Raw genomic sequence first — 23,918 nt, 5'->3', positions numbered from 1 at the left:
ATATAATGTGTAGCTGCTAGTTCCTCATAGCTTAAGTTGAGCAGTCCCTTACAGCTGTCCTATTGCCTTCTTGAACATCCTTGTGGATTCACAACCAATCAATTAGTCTGCTCCAGGGGGTCGACAGCTCACTTTGAGGAAAAAATGTATTCCAGGGTCCAGTATAAAGCAATTATCCTTCAACTGTATAATGGCCCCTTCTCCCTCATCTGTCCTTTTGCTTCAGTTCTACCCCATTAATTTTGCCATGCAGCATTATGTGCTCCTAAATTACACCCCCAGTGTCTAAAGAGTTCAAGGTTCAGTAATTCCAAGCACTGTTCATCCTCTGTTTCTTCTATTACCTTGCTGCCCCTTTGACCTTTCTCTTTTTCCTTGTATGGTTTCCTGAACTGGGCACAATATTATAGATGTGGTCTCACCAGCTTTCCTTTACTAAATTTATTATGTGACACTACTTATGTTGCTCTTACCCCTATCAGTCAACTTGCTATAATCTGTCCCCTTGTAGTCCCAAATATGTGTTCTGGAATAATATAATTTTTCTCCTTCTTCCACCATAAACCAAACAGAATCATGATCACTATTTTACAGCGAGTGTTTAACCTCAGCCTTATCCAGTGGATCACGCTTTGTTTGCACACCTTTACCTTTCACCCAGTCTTTTCCCATTTGAATACTGCCATTCCTCTTCCTACACTTCCTGCTTCTCCTACACTTTTCATACTCTGATATAACCATATCCAAACCCTTAGTATTTGTTCCTCATGATCCTGTTACTCCTGTAATGTCTACCATTTCTTGTTCTTATAGTGTATATAACTCACTCGTGCTCTGTGCATTGCAGAAGATAAACCTGCATGCTTTTCATTTGGATGTGGTTGTACCTGTGGCTGTTTCTCAGATTTGTATTTGGTAGTTTCCATTTGCTAGTCAAAATAATACCCTGCATTGTTGGCAGTACTGAGGAATAGCAGACATTCCAAAAGAGCCTCCAGTTATGGTATCAGGTTTCATGCTGTACCCTGGGTTGTGTATTACTGTAACACTAGTAATACTCAGCCTACTGATATTACTGCTCTAGTAATACTCAGCCTACTGGGTATTACTCTTCTAGTAACACTCAGCCTACTGGTATTACTGCTCTAGTAACACTCAGCCTACTGGTATTATTGCTCTAGTAATACTCAGCCTACTGGTACTACTACTCTAGTAACACGCAGCCTACTGGTATTATTGCTCCAGTAACACTCAGCCTACTGGTATTATTGCTCTAATAATACTAAGCCTACAGGTATTACTTCTCTAGTAACACTCAGCCTACTGGTATTATTGCTGTAGTAATATTCAGCCTGCAGGCATTACTTCTCTAGTAACACTCAGCCTACTGGTATTATTGCTGTAGTAATATTCAGCCTGCAGGCATTACTTCTCTAGTAACACTCAGCCTACTGGTATTATTGCTCTAGTAATACCCAGCCTACAGGTATTACTTCTCTAGTAACACTCAGCCTACTGGTATTATTGCTCTTTAGAGGGTAATGAGTAGAAGGATGTTGAGTAGGACTAGGAAAAGGGGAGCATCTCTAACATATACTTTTGATCCAAATTTATACAGAAAATGGAAGCCAAGGAACCTCACATCAGTAATAAAAGTGTACAAAGAAGATGTCATTGTCTAAAGTCTGACACTCAAGATGGCAGTGTGTCAATGTAATATAGATTGCCAACTGTCTCCAATCATCTAAAAGGTGCCTACGGATGCTCACATGTTTTTTTTTTTGTGTGTGTGTGGTGCGGGGGGGGGGGTTCATCACAACAGAGTGAGAGCACAACTGCAAAATAATAATTATAGATCTAAGGCAGCCACATAATGATTAATTTCACCTTTATGCTTCAGTGAAAGATGTGTAACATCATGTACACAGATTACACTGCAAAATAAGCAGCACACCGCTGACTTAGCAGCAAGCAGGAAACAAGACTAGAAGGAAATATCTGATAAAATACAACATGGCCTGACAACAAAGCAGGAAAGAAAAAATATCAGCAACAACAGTAAAGAATTACATTATTTATAGCTGGGTGGATCATTGTCAAAATCTTACAAACACAGTGGCTGAATCTGGTGAACAATTCATTGGAAGAATACAAAACAGATGCAGTTAAGAATGCAGTGAATTAAACTGTGCAGAATCTGCATTAAAAAAATGCTAGCTGCAGAGATGTAGACTTCAGTATTCATGTCCACAAAAAAGACACATAATGTCAGACACTACCATAAGATATTATTAGCTACCTCATCCAGATAAGTAAGAAAAAAATATATAAATGTGTAACTTGTCCACAGATTAGCATGTCAATAAGGACCCGATTTATCAGCATAAAGGGTACGACAGCAGTGGAAACGAGGTTGAAACATGGCTTAAACAATGCACATGTAATCATTATGAAAGGGGAAATATATATTCTGAAAATGAGGAGGCTTTATTATTTTACTTTAGGTAGAGAAGGCTTTATTATTTTACTTCAGGTAGAAAATGTCAAAGGAAAAATCTATATCTGCAGTTAACATTTTATGTTTCTGTAATCTGATACAAATGGATGAGGCCTGCAGTTTCTCCAGACTGAAATGACAGTTTAGGTATATGGAGACAGAGACACACTACGATTTATTTTACCCAATCTAAGGATAAAATGTCACCTACAACCCTGTTTGGGAAAGAAAACAGCAAGGTCAACAAACATGAGCTTGGATTTTTCAGTTTTAAAAATGAAATGCTAGCACCATCTACTGTTTCTAGTTTTATTGGCCAATCTTTGTTAAATATTCACAACTTGTACCATGATTTAAATTGCATTAATAATATGCTTTTTGCTCAAAATGGGTAATGATAATAGCAATATAATCAACCTGATGTTTGATTACAGATGAAAATGTTCTTAAGGGGCATTTCTTAATGTCAAGCACAGCAGTACTTGTTATCTAACATGGTCAATGAGTCATTGCAAAATAAATAAAAGGAAATCATTGCTTCTTATCAAGTGTTAACAATATGGTATTCTGAAAACCTAATACTGTTACCATGGCAAATTCAGCCACAGCATCAGATACCATTATCATATCCTCGTGAATAATAAAAGCTGCTTGCAGTATTTCAGAAGTTACTAAAACACAATTTGCAAGATCCAGTGACATCTCAAATACCTTAGGCTTGTGCATTGGCTAGATATCTGAAAATAAAGTTACCAGAAAATGCCTGTTTTTGTGAGATATTACTGCTGTACTGTGTATTTCATTTCTATTGCTTGGCCTACAAGGCTCCAATGGTGCACCTTTGGTAGTGCTAAGCCCAAGTCTCTAGTCAGCTGGGGTCCAAAATCCTTTTGTATTCAGGGGAAAGCTGACCAAGTTATAGCAAGTCTGGAGTTTGAATGTTGCAGTCCTCATCTACACCAGGAAGGTTCTTGTCATTAATTCAGCTCAACATACTTTGAAAAGTCCTATATACCCGAGAGAGAATGGTCCAGTGAGTGCATTCTAAGGTCTCTACTGCAATGACGGACTGTTTGCATATATCGTATGAAGCATTAACAGCACTGCATTGCTTGTGAAGTTCTACATTTAAGCAACTACTCCAGCTGAAAACAAACAAGAGCCAACATTTACTCAACACTGTCTTAGGACAAGGGTCTGCACAATTTTACATAAGGAAGACTTCTTGGGTTTTATTCTATCAGTACCGTGAATGTATTTTTTTAATCTGTAGGTCAATATAAACAGCTTTGGAAAACAGCCAGTTTGTGAGCGCTGACAGTTGGTTAAGAAAGAGAAGTGTATAATTTAGTTATACAGTCTGTTTTTTTCAAAATTAGAGAAATCTAGCATTAAAGCAAGGCAGGTGTACTCAGTGTCCATCTCTGCTATCGAGGAGTATAAGGGTTATCACATCCCAAAGAGACCTACACATGGGTTGAAATTATTAGATGTTATTAATATGTGGAATGATATTTGCGTTAAGGACAGTATGAATTTGATATATTTAACTATTCAAAGCATAAAGAATGAAGCATTTGTTTAATCAGAGAAACCACCATGTAAATATAGGAATAAATTCATGCTCAACATTCATGTTACAAATTAGGTTTAAATTAGAAAATAGTTAAAAGACTATGACAGTAAATCAGTGAAAAGAAACATATGATGAAAATAAAGATTTCACACACTGTTATACTTCAAGGGGGACAGTCCTAAGAAATAATTACACATATTTTTTTTTTATTTTTTTTAGAACTGAAAGGGAAAGAGAACTGCCAGCTGCAATTTCTGAAAAGAAGCACTCAGAGGCAAGAATAAATAGGCAGTGACCGCACTTCAGCAACAGCAAAGGTGAGACAAGTCCTAGGTGACCAGACAAAATACAAAATTAGAATACAAAAACTCCAAGAGTGGTGTTTTGGGGATGAGAGCACAACTAGCTCTCAGTATCAGGCATGAATATTCCAAGGTTAGAAGTTTTACCCAGGTTTATAAATCTGTCATAACATATACCATCAGACACTGAGACATATGTATTTAACAAAAAATTAAGTTTATATCAGCATCTTTTGTGAATACAAAATGTTACTGCAGATTTGCATCTGTTCACTAGAAATTAAATTTGACAGATATCTTCAAATATAACAGAACTGTAACTGCAGACGGGCAAAAAATATCTACTTTTAAGCCACTACATCCAGTGGCAGCTGGTAACTTCAAAGCAAGGGGACCACAGAAAGCAAATGAATGGGTGGGGATCTACAACAGCAGATCACTAGCCATTGCCTGGGATCAAACAGATGGGGGTCATTTACTTTCATTCACATACTGCCTTGGTATGTACTCACTCATTAAAGCCAGTTACTGACTATCTGCACCTCATATGTTTGACTGCAATGACCAAGATCAGCTTTAAGTGAGATGGAGTCCTATTTATTGATAGCCTGGTGGCCTAATGGTTAAGGTGTTTGCCTTGCAAATACAAGGTGCAGGATTTGACTCTCACAAGGGACAACTGGCTAGGCTTAAAATGGCTTGCAAGGGCAGTTAACTTAGTACTAATCTATGAACCTAAATTCAGTTCCCCAATAAACTGAGAAGACAAATGCAAATATACATATCCTATCTATGAACAGTGGTTTCTTTTCTACTCCTCCAAATGAGTTATCATTCGTGTACTCCCATTGTTAGACTGCCATGAAAGTAAAAGAACAAATGCCCACAGGCATACATTATAAAGCTGAGGGTCTGGAAAAAGTAACAGAAGCATGTATAAAACCCATACAAGAGACAGGAGAGCATATGCAGACTGCACACAGAAAGAATCACAGCCAGAAACTCAACCAGAGAACCAAGCATTGTTAGATGGCAACACTACTTGATCTGCCAATGATCACTTGCTAACAGAGACTGCCACAGACAACCAGTTGTTGAGTATAATGATGGTGTTTCAGACAAAATTTGAAAAAAAAGTATGGTCAACTTCCTACTTTTACATACATTGCAACCCCCACACACACGCTCATCATTTTCATCACAAACATTCCCCACACTCATCAATTACATTCACTTTGACTGTGCACTGCTCAGACATCTGTCTGGGTTAACAAAAGCCACAGTAAAGCATTCTAAAATACACACTACTTCTGTGAAAACCTCTGTAACCAAAATTAAAGCCAGCTTTGACTGCCTATACCTTGGATATCAGAGCATAATAAAATAACAACAATGGCAGAGTAATTTCAAGCCCTACACATACAGATGTGATCATCAATTACAGCTACTTGTATGACTGTGACTGTACATCAAATGATTAATTGCAATCAAATGACTGAATAAATACATAAATAACTACCAAAACGAATTTAATGCAGTCAGAATATAGTGTGCAATCCACTGCAATCTCCCACGTCTCAGCCTCTTACCTTTCAAGCAGAAAGCTAAAAACAATGACAAAGGGCCAAAACAGGGACACCTATTGTCTTTATATACTTAGAAATGTTCTAGAATAACAGGTTTTGCATTAGCATGCTTTTGTGAAGGTCAGTCTGAAACTCAAATGTCTGCCATTATTTTTTTGTTACTGCAAACCTCATTGATTTGCCAGGAAAACAGAAACTTTGAGGAACAGACTAAAATATGACACAAATATCAAATAAAGTTGTGAGTACCTACACGCCCCACATGTACATTTATGGACACAAACATATGACCATCAACTACAGCCACTTTGTACGACTGATCGTATACCTCTGATTTTGATTGAAATCAAATGAATGAATATAAAAATAATTGCCACACATGAATTTATCTTCTCAGCAGACTATTATCAGAATACAGTAAACGATCCACTGCAACCCTCCAAATGCTTCTCAATATCTAAGCTCAAAAATCAAGAAGAAAGTTACAAATTAATGGGGGACACATGACTAAAATCAAGGACAGGCACTGTGTTTGTGTATGTATGTGTACATATTTATTTATTTATTTTTTATTTTACATTTGTTAACCGGGCTAGTCTAGCTGGATACATATCCTTTTTCAGTAGAGGCCCGAGGAGAAAAGCTCCAACATAATGGAAAATACATGTTGAAAATACATGTTACAAAAAGAGAATACATGTTACATTTACAGGATAAAAAAAAATAATAACATAGATGTTATATAAGACAAAAGAACAAACAGCAGGTTATACATAGTAGTGATTTAGTATATACTAATAGAATATAGACTAGATCAAGAATCACCTGCTTACAATTAGGGGTCAAGAGATTTTAAAGATCTGCGTAAGGGAAATGGACTAAGGAGATATTGGACTAGGTGGGTTTGAGATATATAGTTAGTCAGGTTCACTACATGGGCATAGCCATTGTGTCTTGAGATATTCTTTAAGGTTGTTTTTGAACTGATTATGTGAGGTTGTAAGTCTTAGGTAGTTTGGCAGGGAGTTCCACGGCTTGCCAATGGAGTTGGCATAGAGGGCATCACCACCCGAGTTGTTAGCTTTAATGGTTAGGATCTGGGTGCTGTTGGATGATCGAAGGCTATTAAGGTTAGTGTAGGGGGTCAGAATGCTACACAGTGAGGGAGTTCTATCTGGTTGGATGATTATTTTACAAGCTTCAGTGAGTTGGTTAAGTTTGAGAAGATTGGGCAGTTCCAACCAGCCAAGTTTCCTCAGGTTAAGACAATGGTGGGTGCGATATGGGGAACCTGTTATAAATCTAGCAATGTGGTTGTAGGCAAGAGAGAGCATGTTAAGCTCACGTTTATTGAGGAAAGAAAGGACCGGGGAAGCATAGAGGAGGGTGGAGAGGAGATGCGTGCGGGCAATAGTTAATTTGGCTGTAGGAGTTAAAAAGTTTTTTATTCTGTACATGGATCCAAGTTTTTTGTTAACAGATTTTACGGTTTGGGTAATGTGTATGTCAAATTTGAGCTTATGATCAATAGTAACACCTAGTAATTTGGTACTGGTGACAGGGGCTATGATGGTCCCATTGTTGGATTTAACATGGAAGGTTGTATTGTTAGTATTTGGGAGTTCTTTTCCTAGGGGTGATAAGACGTTGGGGAAAAATAGTAGTAATTTAGTTTTAGTTGGATTGAGTAGGAGTTTCAAGTCAGTGAACCATTTTTCTACTAGAGTAAAACAGAGTTGAGTGGTGGTTTGGAGATTTGAGAGGGAGACATCTGAGAAGATCAAGGTGGAGTCGTCGGCATATTGGATGCAGGTGGATTTAGGGATGACTGAGTGAAGGTCGTTTATGAAGATGGAAAACAGAAGTGGACCCAGTATCGAGCCCTGAGGAACACCTATGGTATTGGGGAGCAGGCCTGATAGTCTGTTTTGCCACAGGACAGCTTGTTGCCTACCAGTGAGGTAAGCCTTGAACCAGGTTAGTGCTGGGGTGTCCAGATGTAGGGTTTCAAGGGTGTTAAGAAGGAGCTGGTGATTGACCATATCGAATGCTTTTGATAGGTCAAGAAAGAGGGCGGAGGATATTAGTTTGTTATTACGATTGTTACTAATGGAGTCGACAAAGGAAAGGAGGGCAGTAGTTGTACTGTGGTGGGGGCGAAAGCCGTGCTGGGAGTTGGACGAGAGATGATTAAAGGTTAGGTAGTGAAGGAGTTGTTTGTGGATGCATCTTTCCATAATTTTCGCTATTGGGGACAGTATTGCTATTGGTCTATAGTTTGATGTTTCCGTGGAGGTACCTCCTTTGTGAAGCGGAATGATGTAAGAAATCTTCCAAATAGAGGGGATGCTAGCTTCAGTTATAGTTCTATTGATAAGGATTGATATGGGGTAGGCAATTACATCAGACGCAATTTGTAAGAATTCCGCTGGGAGGTGGTCAGCCGCTAGGGTGGTTGGTTTGAGTTTTTTTAAGAAGGTACGTATAAAAGAGGAAGAGACTGGCTTTAAATTGAAAGGGGTAGGGGCATCATCATGAGGTTGTGTGGCAGATGGGGGAGAGGAGGTTAGTTGACTGGCTAGAGTTTGGATAGTCTCGGTGAAGGAGTTAAAGGTGTTGGCTACTTCTTCCTGCCCTTTCTCAATAAGTTTCTCAGGGGTTGGGGTAGTAGTTTTACCTGGGTGCAGGAGGTTGTTAAAACCTGCCCAGACTTTCTTTGGGTTGTTCTGGTGTTTATGCTGGAGGTGGCAGAAGTATTGTTTTTGTCTTGGGTAATGGCTGTTTTAGTAGTGTTTCTTAGCTGTTGAAATTTAGTACGATCTTGGGGGGGGGGTTTGTGGCTCTCCATTTATCCCAGGCCTGGTCACGGAGTTTAATTTTGGTTTTAGTTTCTCTAGTTAGCCAAGGTACTATACGTACTTTGGATCTAATTTGTCTATGTGGGGCATGTGAGTCAAGTATCTTAAGGAATGTGTCGTTGAAGTGGGACACACTCTCCTGTAGGGGTAGAGTTTTTAATATGGTCCAGTTGCAGGATTTTAGGTCAGCAAGAAATAGTTGTGGGACAAATTTCTTTTTGTTTCTGATTAGTCTATATAAGGGGGGGGGTTGGAAGTTGGGCATTTATGTTTAATAATATATGTAATTAGGTGGTCACTGGGAAGGGTGCCTGTGGTATAGTTGTTTGAGTCTCTATTGGTAAGGATCCAGTCAATGGTACTTTCTTTTTGGAGAGTATTGCCTATTCTGGTTCATGTATGTGGTGTATATGTGTGTATATATATATATATATATATATATATATATATATATATATATATATATATATATATGTATATGGGTCTACTTCACTTGACCTAAATTTCATTTGACTGACACACATTTGACCGACACCCAATTTACCTAAATTTCATTTGACCTAAAACTGATTTGACTGACACCCATTTCACTGACATGTAAGACATAGACTTGTGGGTTTTTCTTCACCTGTGACTTGTTTGTGATAAAAAGAATTACTGTAACTTATAGTGCTGACTGTTAGAATTCTGATAGTCATGTAGAAAGTAGTGTTGTAGTGTTCCTAAATGTGGGTTTTTCTATTTACATTTTTATGGGAAGTATCTAAAGTAATTTGGCAAATGTTTTGTGTGTTCACAGCAGTAGTGGCACTGTGTAGCGTACTGTAAGGCAAGTTAAAGGTATATTCCCTTTTCCCCACTGTAGTGCGATCGTGGAATTAGTATATATAATTAGGGGTTTGTGGGGGTACAGCCCCCAACATTGGGGGGTGTGGGGGATGTAGCCCCCCACCTAGTTTGGTTGTACATTGTCCTGTTTCAGTTGAGGGTTAGTAAGTAGTTTTTAAGATCTGGAAAGGGTTAGTTATAGGTGTTCTAAGTGTGCTTGTTTATGGTTTAAGATTTAGTATGTTGCAATTCAGCATTGTAAGCTGCTGGTCAAATGGGTGTCAGTCAAATGAGTTTGAGGTCAAATGGGTGTCACTCAAATGAAATGTAGGTCAAGTGAAGTAGACCCACACACACACACACACACATATATATATATATATATATATATATATATATATATATAGGGAACTGATTTTAATCAAATCCCCCTTTGATCAACATCTCTTCAGCTGACACAGATGGTTGGCAGGTGTGCAAGATCACACAATTGTCAGGATAGTGAAATATACCCTTTCCCCAAGATTATGAAACCTCTAAGTAGGTATATGGAATTAGCAAAGTGTGGGTGGGAGGGGTGCAGATGTTTCAAGCTATTTTTTTAAGTTGTTTTGCATACAAAGAGAGTTTTGCTCAGTGCATGCATCATAGCATGTTGGCATTTATTTATAAAATTGCTTCCATACTTGTGCATCTGCACTTGCATGTTCACTATTCACTTTGCTTTCAATCTGTCAACGGAGGCAACCTGAGCCAATATGAAGGGCTCAAGTGAGAAATTTGAGTGACTTACTGAATTTAATTAAATTTCTTCTTCTTCTTTTTAATTTGGAAGGCTGCAACCAGCTAGTGCCACAAGCCACCCTTGGTGATTTGGATGGAATATACATTTGTGATATACCAAGAAATGAGTTGGCCTTGAAGTGAACATGCTACTAGAGAAGTTCAGACTACCTGAAAAAAAATGTGATGATCAAGTACGCATGTATGCAGCTCAACAAAGAGAAAGTAGGAGAATGTTTTTAAATATATCACACACTTCCACCACTGGTAAAAGCTCCATCTTTTTTCTATATCTCAAAAATTTGACACCATCGAAAAGGGAATAGAACTGTAAATCTAGGTCTCTGGTACCACATATTTGGACAGCCTATCCATTTTAAGTTCCATTTAGGTGAGGTTATTTTTCTTTACTTTTTTCTTGTTTCCTAAATAATTCATAGTGGGCCTTTGCCATATTTCTGCTCTTACAACAGTTTGTAGTACTTTTTGTAGGTTTTGCACTGGTCATGTTTAGCATTTAAGGTAATTCCATTTTATAGGCTGTATTACAAACAGTGGCATTTCCTGCTTGTTATGCATTTATGTCTGGAAGATCTACACTTGCAATGACTTCACTATACAGACTTTCTTTTCTATTCTAAAGAACTTTTGTCAGTTGTTGTACTTTGTATTATTGTCCTTAACTTATTTGCTGTATTAAATGTGTTGGAGTCTACTATTCTTTTTTTATACCTTTGGCCAGGGTCATAATTGCAAAGTGCTCATAAACCTTTGTACATAACTGGTTATTAAATAAATAAACAAAACAATTTCAAAAAGTAAAATATGTCCTTCTAACAAATGTGGTTACTACTTATAAGCCCCTTTTTATATCCATGATCTGGAGTCTAAGCCTGATTGTGTTATGATTAGTTTAACAGATAAGACAGAAGGCCACGATCATGCTGAAGCCTGTAGGTTTGGCTTAGAAGTCTGTGTATCTCCTTTTTATGTTGCATCGTTAAACAAATAGGTTAGCCACCATGTAGTCAGGCTTCCTGCTGACGATAGGTATTCAGGTGAGTAGCAGACATTTTCCGGCCTATGATGTTAGATAAAGTATTTTTTTTAAAACATTTATTCATACAGTTCTATCACAGAATACCAACTTTTGTGCTTATTTTGTTTTTTTTTTAACTTTGGTAAAAAGTCAATGACACTAAGCCATTTGGGGTCTATTTTCAGATATGACCAAGAAATACAGTAATGAAGAAATGCTATTAATGTACAATACAAAAGAATTACAATGTGAAGTGAAGAAGTGTACACAGAAACCAGACCACAAAGATGTGACCAAGAAATACAATTATGAAGAAATGCTATAATATACAAGAAAAAAATTACAAAGTGAAGAAGTGTAAACAAACTAGACAGCAGAGTATGTAAAAATCTTTCACAGTCCTCAGAAAACATTGAAAGGTAGCACATTGCTAAAAATTTGAAGTACTAGTGTCAAGCACACATTTAAAACATAAACGCCAAATATTGATGCCAATTAAAACAAAGCTGGTACAAAGTAACAATCATTGAAAACATAATATATTTATAGAAATCTGATGGGCAGTACGACTGGTTTAAGATTGAAATCTACAGACAACCATGTAAGAAATATAGTTTAGTGGTCCATCAGAAGAATGACAACAAAAGGAGATAAAGAACAAACAGATCCAAAACACATTTTCTTTCTTCAGTGTGTACTGTCCCCACTACAAAATGATTCCTCTAGTTCCAAATGTTGCAGTCTGCATTTAAAATGGAACCTGTGTGTTGAGGGACAGCCTTACAAGACTATCTGCAAATATATAGAGCTGAGTATATTTTTCTGTATTATTCTGTATTATAGAGCTAAATTGTTGCTTAGATATCTGTTGTCTTACTGTTCTGCAAATATACAGAGATCAGTATATATTTTTTGGTTTTATAATTTGCACTCTGATTCCTCACATCTCTGTTGAAACTGTATTCCCCACCCCACCCCACCCCCTCATTTTGGTTTCTATAGCTTGTGTTAGGTTCCCTTAATTTGACCTGTTAATAGCAGCAGTCTGCATTTAAAGTGGAACCTGTGTGTTGAGAGACAGCCTTACAAGACTATCTGCAAATATATAGAGCTGAGTATATTTTTCTGTATTATTCTGTATTATAGAGCTAAATTGTTGCTTAGATATCTGTTGTCTTACTGTTCTGCAAATATACAGAGATCAGTATATATTTTTTGGTTTTATAATTTGCACTCTAATTCCTCACATCTCTGTTGAAACTGTCCCATCCCCCTTCCGTGTTCTTCGTTGTAGTTTAAATTTGGTGGCTTTTGCAGTGCCCACCCCACTGTAGATTTGATCTAGGACACTCCCCCAATCCCATCTCTTTACCGCATTCTACCTAATAAACCCTTTCTGCACTTGCTTTTAGTCCTTTTTAATTTAATTACATTTTTTCAAACTGTGTGTGGACTAATATTGCTACATACTCAAGTGTGCCATCTTGCACTGCATGTGAATAGTACTACTGGTTTTGCTACTTTTCTGAAAAAAAAAATGTTTTTTGTAAACCTGTTTCCTACCTTTCCTGTAATTAGTGTTCCAGATACAGATTTGCTGTATCCATGACTAAGCTTCTGAGCCCCCCAAGCCTTTCTGTGTTGGAGGGAAGCCTTCTAGCTTATCAGTGGGAGTGGTAAGCACTAGGTAACCTGTCTACCACATAAGGAGTGGTTCTGGCCCAGAATTTGTAGTTATTGGCCATTTGGGCGGTCTTCCATGTCTCTCAACTTTCTGATTTGAAGGCCTGCATTTGCACTTGTTTCTGTCCTGTAACTCCTGGGCCCATCTCATTTGCACACGCAAAAAAAAAAAAAGTTATCTGCTTTTACTGTGTTTGTGTTTCTTCCTACTTTATTTTGCCTTTGCGTCATCTTAAAAGCACTCAATTGTATTTATTACTGCTTGGTGTAACTCATTCTAAGCCTTTTAGTTTAAGCACTTGGGCTTCAGACCAGTTGTTTTACATTAAGAAGGTTTGTGGTCTGCACTGTGTTGGCAGGACAGGTAGCTTACATCCTTCTAAGTTGGGAACTGCTGATTGAGGGCTCAGTGTCTGTTATTCTAAAAGTATATTAATTCTGGTTTAAGCACTTGGGCCTCAGGCCAGTTATTTTACATTAAAAGGGTTCGTGGTCTGCACTCTTGTGGGAGGAGAGGCTGGACTCTGCCCTTCTGAGCTGGGAATTTCTGGTTAAAGGCTTATAGTGCCTGCATATTTGAAGTGTTTCTTACTGAAATTGGTACACCTTGTTTGCTGTAGGATAGACTAGATCCCGGCCTGCTGAATCTAGCTTTGTTTATATGCTTGTTCTTTGTTTGCTTGTTATTTCCCTGAAACGCTAATTCCACCTAAAACCCAGCTTTTCAGCACTTCTGTGGACCCATAGTGATATCTGCATTGCTTACTGTACTTATTTCCTTGTTTCACTTGAAAGAAAGTTACTGTTTGTCATTTTTGCATTTAAGTTACCTGTAACACATTGCATTTAAGATACCTGGCACTTGCTCACTAAAGCAATTATATAAGTCAGCACTAAAAAATTAAAAGCACTACACCCTCACAAACTCCCCTTGAGTACCTTGTTCCCCATTGGCCCTTTTTTTCAATTATAAAGGAATTCCCAATACTATTCTAGCATGTCCAAAGGTCAGTTGTCAATCTCCTCTCCGGTCCAGCTGATGAATCTGGGAATCTTGAGGCAATGTTACAACTGCCTCATGTACACAGACAACCCTCTCCTCCTCCCAACAAATTCCAACACATGTGAGAGATGCAACCATATAGCCATACTGGAGGCAAAGCTCTCTCAACTCAGTACTGGCGAAACCAGTCAGGAGGAGAAGGAAACTACACTCACTACAATTCCAGTCTCACAGAGACCTACCACGACAGCAAACTAAACACATAAACACACAAAAACATACTCGGAGGCTCTAAATAAAAATCTGCCTAAGCAGCAGAGACCTCCAAAGCAGACACCCAAGCAACCACTACCCCAAAACAAAACACGCGCAATACATAGCTCACAAAGCCAGTGTGCTGAACAGTCACAGCCCTTAAGGCTAAACAACACACCTGATACACTTGTAATAGGTGACTCTATCGTCAGGCACACTGACGTCTCGCTCACCAGGCTGAACAAGGAGAAGGTCATGGTGAGCTGCCTGTTGGGCGCTAGGATCCGCCACATAACACAAGCACTCAGGTCACTCGAAGGCAAGTACAAATATGACTCAGTCATTGTCCATGCTGGTGTGAATGACCTGAGACGTACCTCCCTGGACTACATGAAAAGAGACATAGAGGAGCTCTCTGAGCATGTAGCCCAGGCCGTTATGACCCTGACCTTGAGTAGCATCTTACCCTCACCAAGAATGATGCCACAATATGAAGACAAGATGATCAATTTCAACAATTGGCTTAAGTATTGGTTTAATGAATAAATAAATTGATTTAATGATCAATTTCAACAATTGGCTTAAGTATTGGTGTCATTCAAAGGGGATCCAATGCCTGTCAGCCTGGGATGACATGCTCGACAAGCCACAATGCTTCACTAGGGACAGCTTGCACCTGTCACCCCTGGGCTTTCGGATATTGGCAAAGGCTCTTGCTACCCCCATAGTGCCTTTTTTAGGCAAGGCTCAAAAGACAAATCCACCTCAATAGGTATCACAAAGGATAAGAAACTAAGAGTAATGCTACTCAATGCCAGAAGTCTAAACCTCAAGATGCATGCACTCGAAACTCTCCTTAGCATTGAGAACATTGATATCTGTGCAGTAACAGAAACCTGGTTCAAGGCTCCCAAGAGCACCCCAGCACTACCAGGTTATACCTCATACCATGCTTTTTGGCCCCAAAACTTGGACCGAACCACAAAAGGAGGGGGAGTATCAATATTCATCAAAGATACCCACACCTACAGGTTGGTGGCACAGCACAAAGCATCAGAGACTATCCATGTGTAACTAACAGTGGGTAAAACTGCCTTCCAGTTTATAGCCTGCTACAGACCACCCTCCCAAACCCAGGAACCCCACTCGGCCTTCCTGAGAACACTGGAAGATATGAAGGTCTCTTCAAACACCATTTTATTGGGCAACTTCAACTACCCAAACATAGACTGGGGGCATTACTCTAGCTCCAACACCCTAGCCCAAAGGTTCCTAGAATTTATAAACTCAAATGCTATGGAACAACTTGTTACCACTCCCACAAGAGGGGAAAACATACTGGACCTGATCATCACCAACATGGGGACTCTATGCTCCAGACCAGAAGTGTATCCCTCACTGGTAAGATCAGACCATAAACTAATCTCACTGGATATTCACATCCCGACTCCACCCCCTGCCCTGAAAACCACAGTGAAAAACTTCTCTAAAGCAAATTTCACACTCCTCAAAACCGAGGTGGAATCCTTCAAAGCCCCCAGGCCTGTGGAAAATATGGCCCAGATCGCAGAATCCTTTATAAATGCATTCTATGAACACCTTCAGGAATGCATGGATCATGCAATCCCAAATAAAACCAAGACCCAATCATCCAAAGGCAGACGTCCTGTCTGGTGGACCCCAGCCATAAACAAACTATACAATAGAAGGAGGAAGCTACCACATGATAGAGCAAAATCCCAAAAAGGGAAGGCATCTCTGATCAGTATTAGCAAACAACTACGGGCACTCATAAAATCATCTAAGGCCAGCTTCGAGAGAAAAATTGCACAGGACACTAAGGATAATCACAAGGCTTTCTTTAGTTATGCTAGGAACCTGGGTGGGAATTCCCAGATATGCTCAGAATTAGTCCAAAATGACAAAAAATACACCGAACCCACAGACATTGCCAACATCCTAGCTGACAGGTTCAGCGCAAACTTCTCCCCCCCCCCTCCCCACCAAAAGGGCAAATATTTTTCCCAGCAGAGTGTTGCCCACCTGACATCTCAGATGCTCAGGTAAGAGCTGCCCTCTCCAAAGCAAAAAACACAGCATCAATGGGACCAAATGGTGTCCCGGCTGCCCTACATGAACTCCAAGAAGAGCTAAACCCAAACATAAAACTACTGTTCAATCTCAGCCTTACTACAGGATATGCACCCAAAGAGTGGCGTACAGCAACAGTGGTCCCTCTCCACAAAGGTGGTGCCTCAATGGATCCTGGAAACTATCGCCCCATAAGCCTGACTAGCTTGGTCTGCAAAGCTATGGAAAGGATCATCATGGACCTCATAAATAAAGATATTGGGGACCTACAGACACTAGATCCTACCCAGTTCGGCTTTGTTAAGGGCAGATCCTGCCTCTTAAACCTGGTTGATTTCTTTGAAACAGTCACCAAGGCCATTGACAAGGGGAAGGTGGTCCACGCAGCCTACCTGGACCTCGCAAAAGCCTTCGATACAATACCCCACTCAGGCATTATAGATAAGCTCACCAGCTTAAATATAAACCCCTATGTCACTAGATGGGTTGCAAACTGGCTCAAGGACAGAACCCACATGGTTAGAATTGCTGGAGCCATGTCAGACTCCAAACCAGTTACAAGTGGCATCCCACAAGGCTCAGTCCTGGGACCTCTCTTGTTCGGTATATATTTCTCAGAGGCCAACACAGAAGGACTGTGGCTGACCAAGTTCGCAGATGACTGCAAACTGGGTGCCATAATCGACTCTCCAGCCGACACAAGCATCCTCCAAAAGGGCCTCATAGAAGCAGACAACTGGTGCCAGAGCCATGGCCTCAAGCTAAATGCCAAAAAGTGTATAGTCATCCCCTTTGGCAAAAACAAAGTGCCCACAAATTACCACATAGGTGGTAATCCATTAAGTACAGAAGAAGTAATTAGGGACCTGGGGACCCAAGTTGATAGCAATCTCTCATTTGACAACCACATGGCCAAAGTGGTTAGAAAAACATTTTATATAGCCCACCTAATCATGAAGGGATTCACATTTAGATCAGGGGAGGTCATCGTGCCTCTTTACTCATCCCTCATCAGGCCCATAACTGAGTACAATGCCCCTTTTGGGATGTACCTTACCAGACACCTGCAGCAACTGGAAAGACCCCAAAAGTACCTCACCAAGAGGATCAAAGGGCTCAAACAGATGCCATATGCTGCCTGGTTAAAGAAACTCCAGCTCTACTCAGTGGCATACCGCCTGCTCAGAGGTAATCTGTGCTTGACGTATAAAGCCATGTCCAACCCGGAATTAATGGACATGCTGCACCTCAGAAAATCCAAATCCCATCGAGCTACGCGCTCGAGACTTGAACCTCAGCACTGAAATAAATAGGACATGCTGGAGGGACAGATTCATAACCCAGAGGCTCCCTTCACTCTGGAATAAAATCCCAGTCCAGGTTAGGCAGAGTCCCTCATTGACTCTCTTCAAGAGGAATCTTGATGAGTGGATGGGAGATCGTAGGTTTACCCCGGGTATCACTTCTGTGTCACTGTTAGACAGAGGCACTGTATACTAACCTCGAAAAAGGGCAGAGCAAAATTAATTTAAAATGGGTGGCGAAAGCCAAACACACTCTGGCCAGGCTTATAAATGCCCTAGGGCAGATAGCCTAGTATGAACCTATGAACAAAGCACAACTTAGCAGCTTCTTTCCCTCTGTTAAATTTCACTCAATCAGCTTCCTTAGTGACACTATGCTTGGGCTGAATAAAATGTCACAATGCTTTCTATTGGAGCTTGTCAGCCTTTCTTTTACCACATTTTATCTATCCCATATGAAAGTTTCTTGCTAAAGCAGACACAAGCAGCAAGGTACCTGTAGGCCTTTTTGGTTATTTCATACCTAACTGGGGTAATAAGGCTGTGTGCTCTTATTAACAGCTGCATTCTTTCACTCTCCTGAGACCATAAACCTACTGAGCCTTTGCTGTCTGAAGGTAAAAGAACCCAACAATCAATAAAACCAACTTCACTAATTACCTGAGATTTGCAAGTCTGGAAATAGAATTCTCTGGCTAACTCAGAGAATAAATGTGTGAGGAAAACAGGATCTACAAACTCACAAAAGTCCACCATTCAAAAGCCTTTGTTATCGTAGATATTTATACTTCTGCAAGAAACATTTACAGATTGTACAATCATCATCAACAAAGACATCCTTTTCTCCAGTTTTCTCCATGGGGTCAGGTGTTGTATGAACTGTCATCACCTCTCTAGATTCATTAAAATTCTCACTGTTTCTAGTGTGCCTTTCTCTGAGTAATACACTCTTGATGACCAAGCCAAGTAACTTTGTTGAACCTGTTTTCTGGATAGGATATCTGGTTTCCAGTTCCTTACATCTAATCACGTCAACCACATTCATCTTGCATCCTTTCAGTGACCCTATACTAAGTTTAATAATCCTTAGTTCATAATTGGGATACAGGGTAGGGTAGCTGAGAATATAAGTGACTCTCAAAGGAACATTATGAACCTTAGCTGACTACAGAAAAAGGGATGAAGAGCACTGGGAAGGATGTGTGTACAATAATAGCAGGACTACTGCTGCATGAATGTTCCATATCTGAAGATATATAATAGGAGAAGCAACCGTATAAGTAGGTTGGCTGAGTTCAAAGGGTGTTAGCGTTTAGATCAAAACGTTTGGGATTTGAGTCTACAAGTGTGAATTATAAAATAATTATCTGCCAGTTAGTATAGAAAACTAAACCTCTGATCTGTTAATGAGCTGCTTCCTGTGCCAAGGGCACAGGGTTTGAATCTTTCTACCATTATTTGCCTACTTTGTGACATTGAGCAAGTCAGTTAACCAAACAATGCTTTCGGACAGTTGGGAATTTGGGATAGTCTACCGGACTGCATGATTAGACTACCCATGAATTTATAATCAAAAGTGATTATGATTTTCTTCATAACAAGATTTTTTTTCTCAGTAATAGGCATGGCAAATGGCTTTAGCAAAGAAAAAAACGATGAAAAAACGTTCAGGGAAGAATATGTGGATTTAAAACCTCAAAGCAAGGAGGAAATAGTGCCTTAAAAGTCACAATAACCAAAAAAACACCAAAGCATACAGGAATCCAGTAACCACAGCTCCACAAAGTGAATAAGGCAGCAAAATTAAAATTTAAATAAAAAATTAAATTTTGTTGCCTTATTCACTTCATGGAGCTGTGGTTACTGGATTCCTGTGTGATTTGGTGTTTTTCTTGGTTAATATGTGGATTTAGTTACAAACAAAAAGTGATCCTCATAAGCAGAGCTATCTATCTAATAATCAAAAAAACATAGCAAGGTGAAATCTAGATCCATGAGTGTAGAATATAATGCTACCATTGATGGTTGCTTGTTTTGACAAAGCTATATATCCTCATACCACAGAGAGATTTCAGAATAAGCCTGGTACTCACATGCATAGGTCTTAACCTGCTAAGAGGCCAATGTGGAACAGAGACCATATCAATGTGTGACAAACAGTCAAAATGTGGAACACCCTATTTTTGCACTGCGTGAAAAGCATACCTTAAACATGGCCATGGCCTTCCAACCAAAATATAGGCATGCATGCAGTCATGCATGCACACACACACGTGCATGCACATATACACACACACTAGTAACTTCAATATTGGTATCATTTATGTATTTCTTTACTTATTCAGAATAAAGCATTCAAGGGTACGCTGTCAATTACATGGCTATAACTGCTGGACACAGATAGTCACACACAAAGATGCAAAGGCACAGATACACAGGTGACCCACCATATACCCAGTCACAGAAATGTACCCAGCAATGTGTGCCACTTTATTGACTGAGTACTTCTCAGATGTTTTATTCTGATTCAGTGAAGGAAGGAATACATACATTGTACCAACAGTGAAGTCACTGCTGTCAGACACACACAGTCCACAGCATTACATCTCCATCTTCCCCTCCTCAAACACAGACATACAATGTTCTCAGGTATCCTTCACATTCCTAAATGTCCCTGATTTTTTTCTCATATTGCTGTCTGTTCTTCAGACATTGTGTACATAATAAGGACTGCAGTCCCTGCATAATCTTTAACAGTTTGAGTTTTAGACTTCATAAAATGCATGCTAAGGTAAAATGTGTTATTTTATCAAATTTCAAAGTACATAACAATATTTAAAATCTGTCTGATTTGGGAACTTTGTTTCCATTTTTTTTCATTCCTGATTCTTCAGCCAAGACATTGTCAGATGCTGATGTACTCACCATACCTCTCAAGTGTCCAGATTTTTGTCTCATATTTTTGGTCTTTTCCTCATAAAATCTATGTTTTCTGGCGAACCACTGAAAGCTGAGTCTCTAAATAATTTTACATTCATTTTTGTTTCAAAAATTATATCCTTCCAAAAATGCATGCTAGCACAAATCCTGTTATTCTAGCAACTTAGTTTATAACAGCAATATTTAAAATTTGTTCCTTTTTTGGGCCTTTGTCCCCCCTCCAAAGCTATGTTCAGATTTCTTGAGCTAAGAGGTTGAGAGCTATGACACACACATACATACATTCACACCTGTCATACCTCTGAACTGCCCAGAATTTTGCAGACTGACCAAATTTTGCCTCAGATTTTTCATCTGTTCCTCATAAAATATGTAGTTTTCTGGCAAATAACAGAGGAAAGAAATAATAAGATAATGACAAAAATTTGAGTTTCAGACATTGTATCCTTCAGAACAAGTATGGTAACACAAGACCTGTCATTCTAGCAACTTTCTAAATTTATAAGAGCAATATTTAAAAAGTGTCCCTATTTTTTATGGCTTTATCACCACATTATGTTTCGCTATTGGCTTTGTCCAGACTTCTTACCCTAGGAGGTTGAGAGGTATGAGTTTAAAGATGGAGAAAAAATAAAATAGAAGCAAAACAGTACCAAAGTAAATAACTGCAATACCAGCAGTTAATACTCACTCTCTTCAACTTTCAGTTTCCACCCTGATACAGTCAGAATGTTCTATGTTCTCCTTAAGCATGCATCAGGTTTAGATACACTATCCTTAATCTTTGGGACAAGTCATTTTACTGGTATTTAGATCTGAGTCAGGATTTTGCTTGTGGTCTAGTATTCTTCAGACAACAGGTGTATGTTTTGATAACTATACTTAAATATTTATGATATTTTTGCAACACACAAGCTTCCAGTGCACTATCAATGGTGTGTTTGTATAACCTCTCTGTGCCACACCATACTTAATGAATAAAATCATTATTAAATCAGATATCTATCCCCAGGGTCAAGTTTATGATTGGGTCATATTTGTAAAATAGCCACAAATAAAACTGTCAACTTTTGCCTTCAGAATTAGGAGCAAATCAAAAATCTTCTTCTTCTTTCGGCTTTTCCCGGTTAGAGGTCGTCACAGTGGATCACCTGTCCACTCATGATTGGTAGTAGAGTTTTACTGTGTCGAGTTGCCAGTCCGGTGCCCAACATTCCATGGAAGCACACACACACGTGCACGCACTCACGTGTAGGGCCAATTTAGAGTGCCCAATCCACCTACAGCATGTCTTTGGGATGTGGGAGGAAACCGGAGCACCTGGAGGAAACCCACGCCACCACAGGGAGGGCATGCAGACTTCATACAGAAGGAACCCCAGTCGAGGATCGAACCGGAGAACCTCTTGCTGTAAGGTGACAATGCTAACCGCTGCACCACCGTGGCTGCCCAGGAGCAAAAAATAATTAAGGAAAAAAACAACCCAAATTAGGGTTACTTTTAAAATACTGATGCTATTAACTTAGAAAGTTGATAGAAGATGTAAACTAATATGTATTTTCTGCAGTAAAATAAGTTTGAAACTGTAATAGTTGACAATATTTACTGGTGACTATTTACTTATTTTTCTATATTTGTGATCAGTACTTACTGAATAATGCACCCCCTTTTCTCAAAACAAAAAAAAAAACCCACAATAATAAGCAAACAGATTTTAGGAGAGAGAGATAAAGTGAGCTTTTAGCTAAAATTAAGGACAGTTGGGCAGTATTGTCATAAATCTTAATATTTCACACTAACCCGTGTACACCTGAAACTATCTAAACAAAATAAAGTTTGATTAATTTTCCTTGGACAGCAGCAAGGGTCTCTACAGTTCAAAAACCAAAGTTTTTCTTCTATAGCATTTATTATCACTCAAAAAAGGCAGATGTCAATAAATTCCTTTTCTTTGTTTTTTCATTTATAACAAATGAAAACGAATTGCACTAATTTATCTTCAATACACAGTTTCAGTCATAACACCATTGGTTACAACATTCTATTAGCGCATTAAACTGCAATATTAACTGAGTTTTAAACTGCCAAAATGTTTTTCCCAAATAAATAACTGGTGTAAAAATCATAGACAGAATCAAAATGCCAAAAAATCCATTATCTTATCCTTTGTGAAGTCATCTACCCCACGAAACTACCATATTGACAATGAGCCCATAAGAGTTGATCCAATTGTTTGGGATTTGAGAACTAATGTGGGCAGTGACCTACATTTCAACCAACACATGTTCAGTATTGTAAGAAAGTTCTTCTGCATTGCACAGCTTATAAACAAGAATTGTGTCTAGATCTGGGGATGTCATTACTCAGCCCACATTAGGCCAGTCTGAGTATAATGCCATCCTTTGGCTTGTATCTGTCCAGACACAGGCAACAACTGGAATGCCCATAGAGATACATTACTAAATAACATGTCCTACATGGACAGACTCAAAATACTGTCACTATACTTGGTACCCTACAGGCTGTTAAAAGGTGACCTGTGTCTGGCATACATTGAATCCTCTGACCCAATACTGATGGATTTACTGCATATCAGCAAGTCAAATGTTATCAGAAATACTTGGTCTATGGATCTCAATCTCTTCTGTAATAACAATTGAATGACTTGTAGGGAAAGGTATATCTTGCAGAGGATACTGCTGCTCTGGAAAAGACTCCATATCCACATAAAACAAAGCTCATATCTGCCCATACTCTAACACAACTTGATTCTACAAGTGGGAAAAGAAAATTTACCCCAAGGCTGCAGCCTGTACTACCAATGGACAGAGGCAGCTCCTACATGCTTTACCCCATGCATTGGTCTGCTCAAATTATCTAAGGTATCATCCCAGTTACTCTCACTATGGGTAAAATATAATTTCTGACTATGGGATGGGTAAGGCCAATACCACCAAATAGGATAGGTTAATTCAAACACCAAAAAAGTAACTGGCTAGGCTTAAAATGGCCCATCAGAGCAGCTAGCCCAGTACTCCCCTATGATACCACTAGCATTTTAGCCATTCAAAGCAATTCCATCCATTGACAACAGCACCCTTTGTTCTCCCTACTCCACCCCTCCTGCCATGCCCGTTTTATGACATGAATGGGCAGCTCTGCTCATCATTGCA

At 39.1% G+C, this 23,918-nt stretch overlaps 1 protein-coding gene across 1 annotated transcript in view; it reads right to left on the bottom strand.

The window, feature by feature from the left end:
• The window catches only part of AQP10 (aquaporin 10), a 583,757-nt gene that overhangs the window by 510,231 nt on the left and 49,608 nt on the right, over positions 1–23,918 (bottom strand). The window lies entirely within an intron of this gene.

The sequence above is a fragment of the Protopterus annectens genome, chromosome 8.part0 (genome assembly GCF_019279795.1).
Source record: "Protopterus annectens isolate FY-2018-M chromosome 8.part0, PAN1.0, whole genome shotgun sequence".
NCBI lineage: Eukaryota > Metazoa > Chordata > Ceratodontiformes > Protopteridae > Protopterus > Protopterus annectens.
Note: the sequence above shows the minus strand (reverse complement) of the source record. Positions and strands in the feature narration are given on the sequence as shown.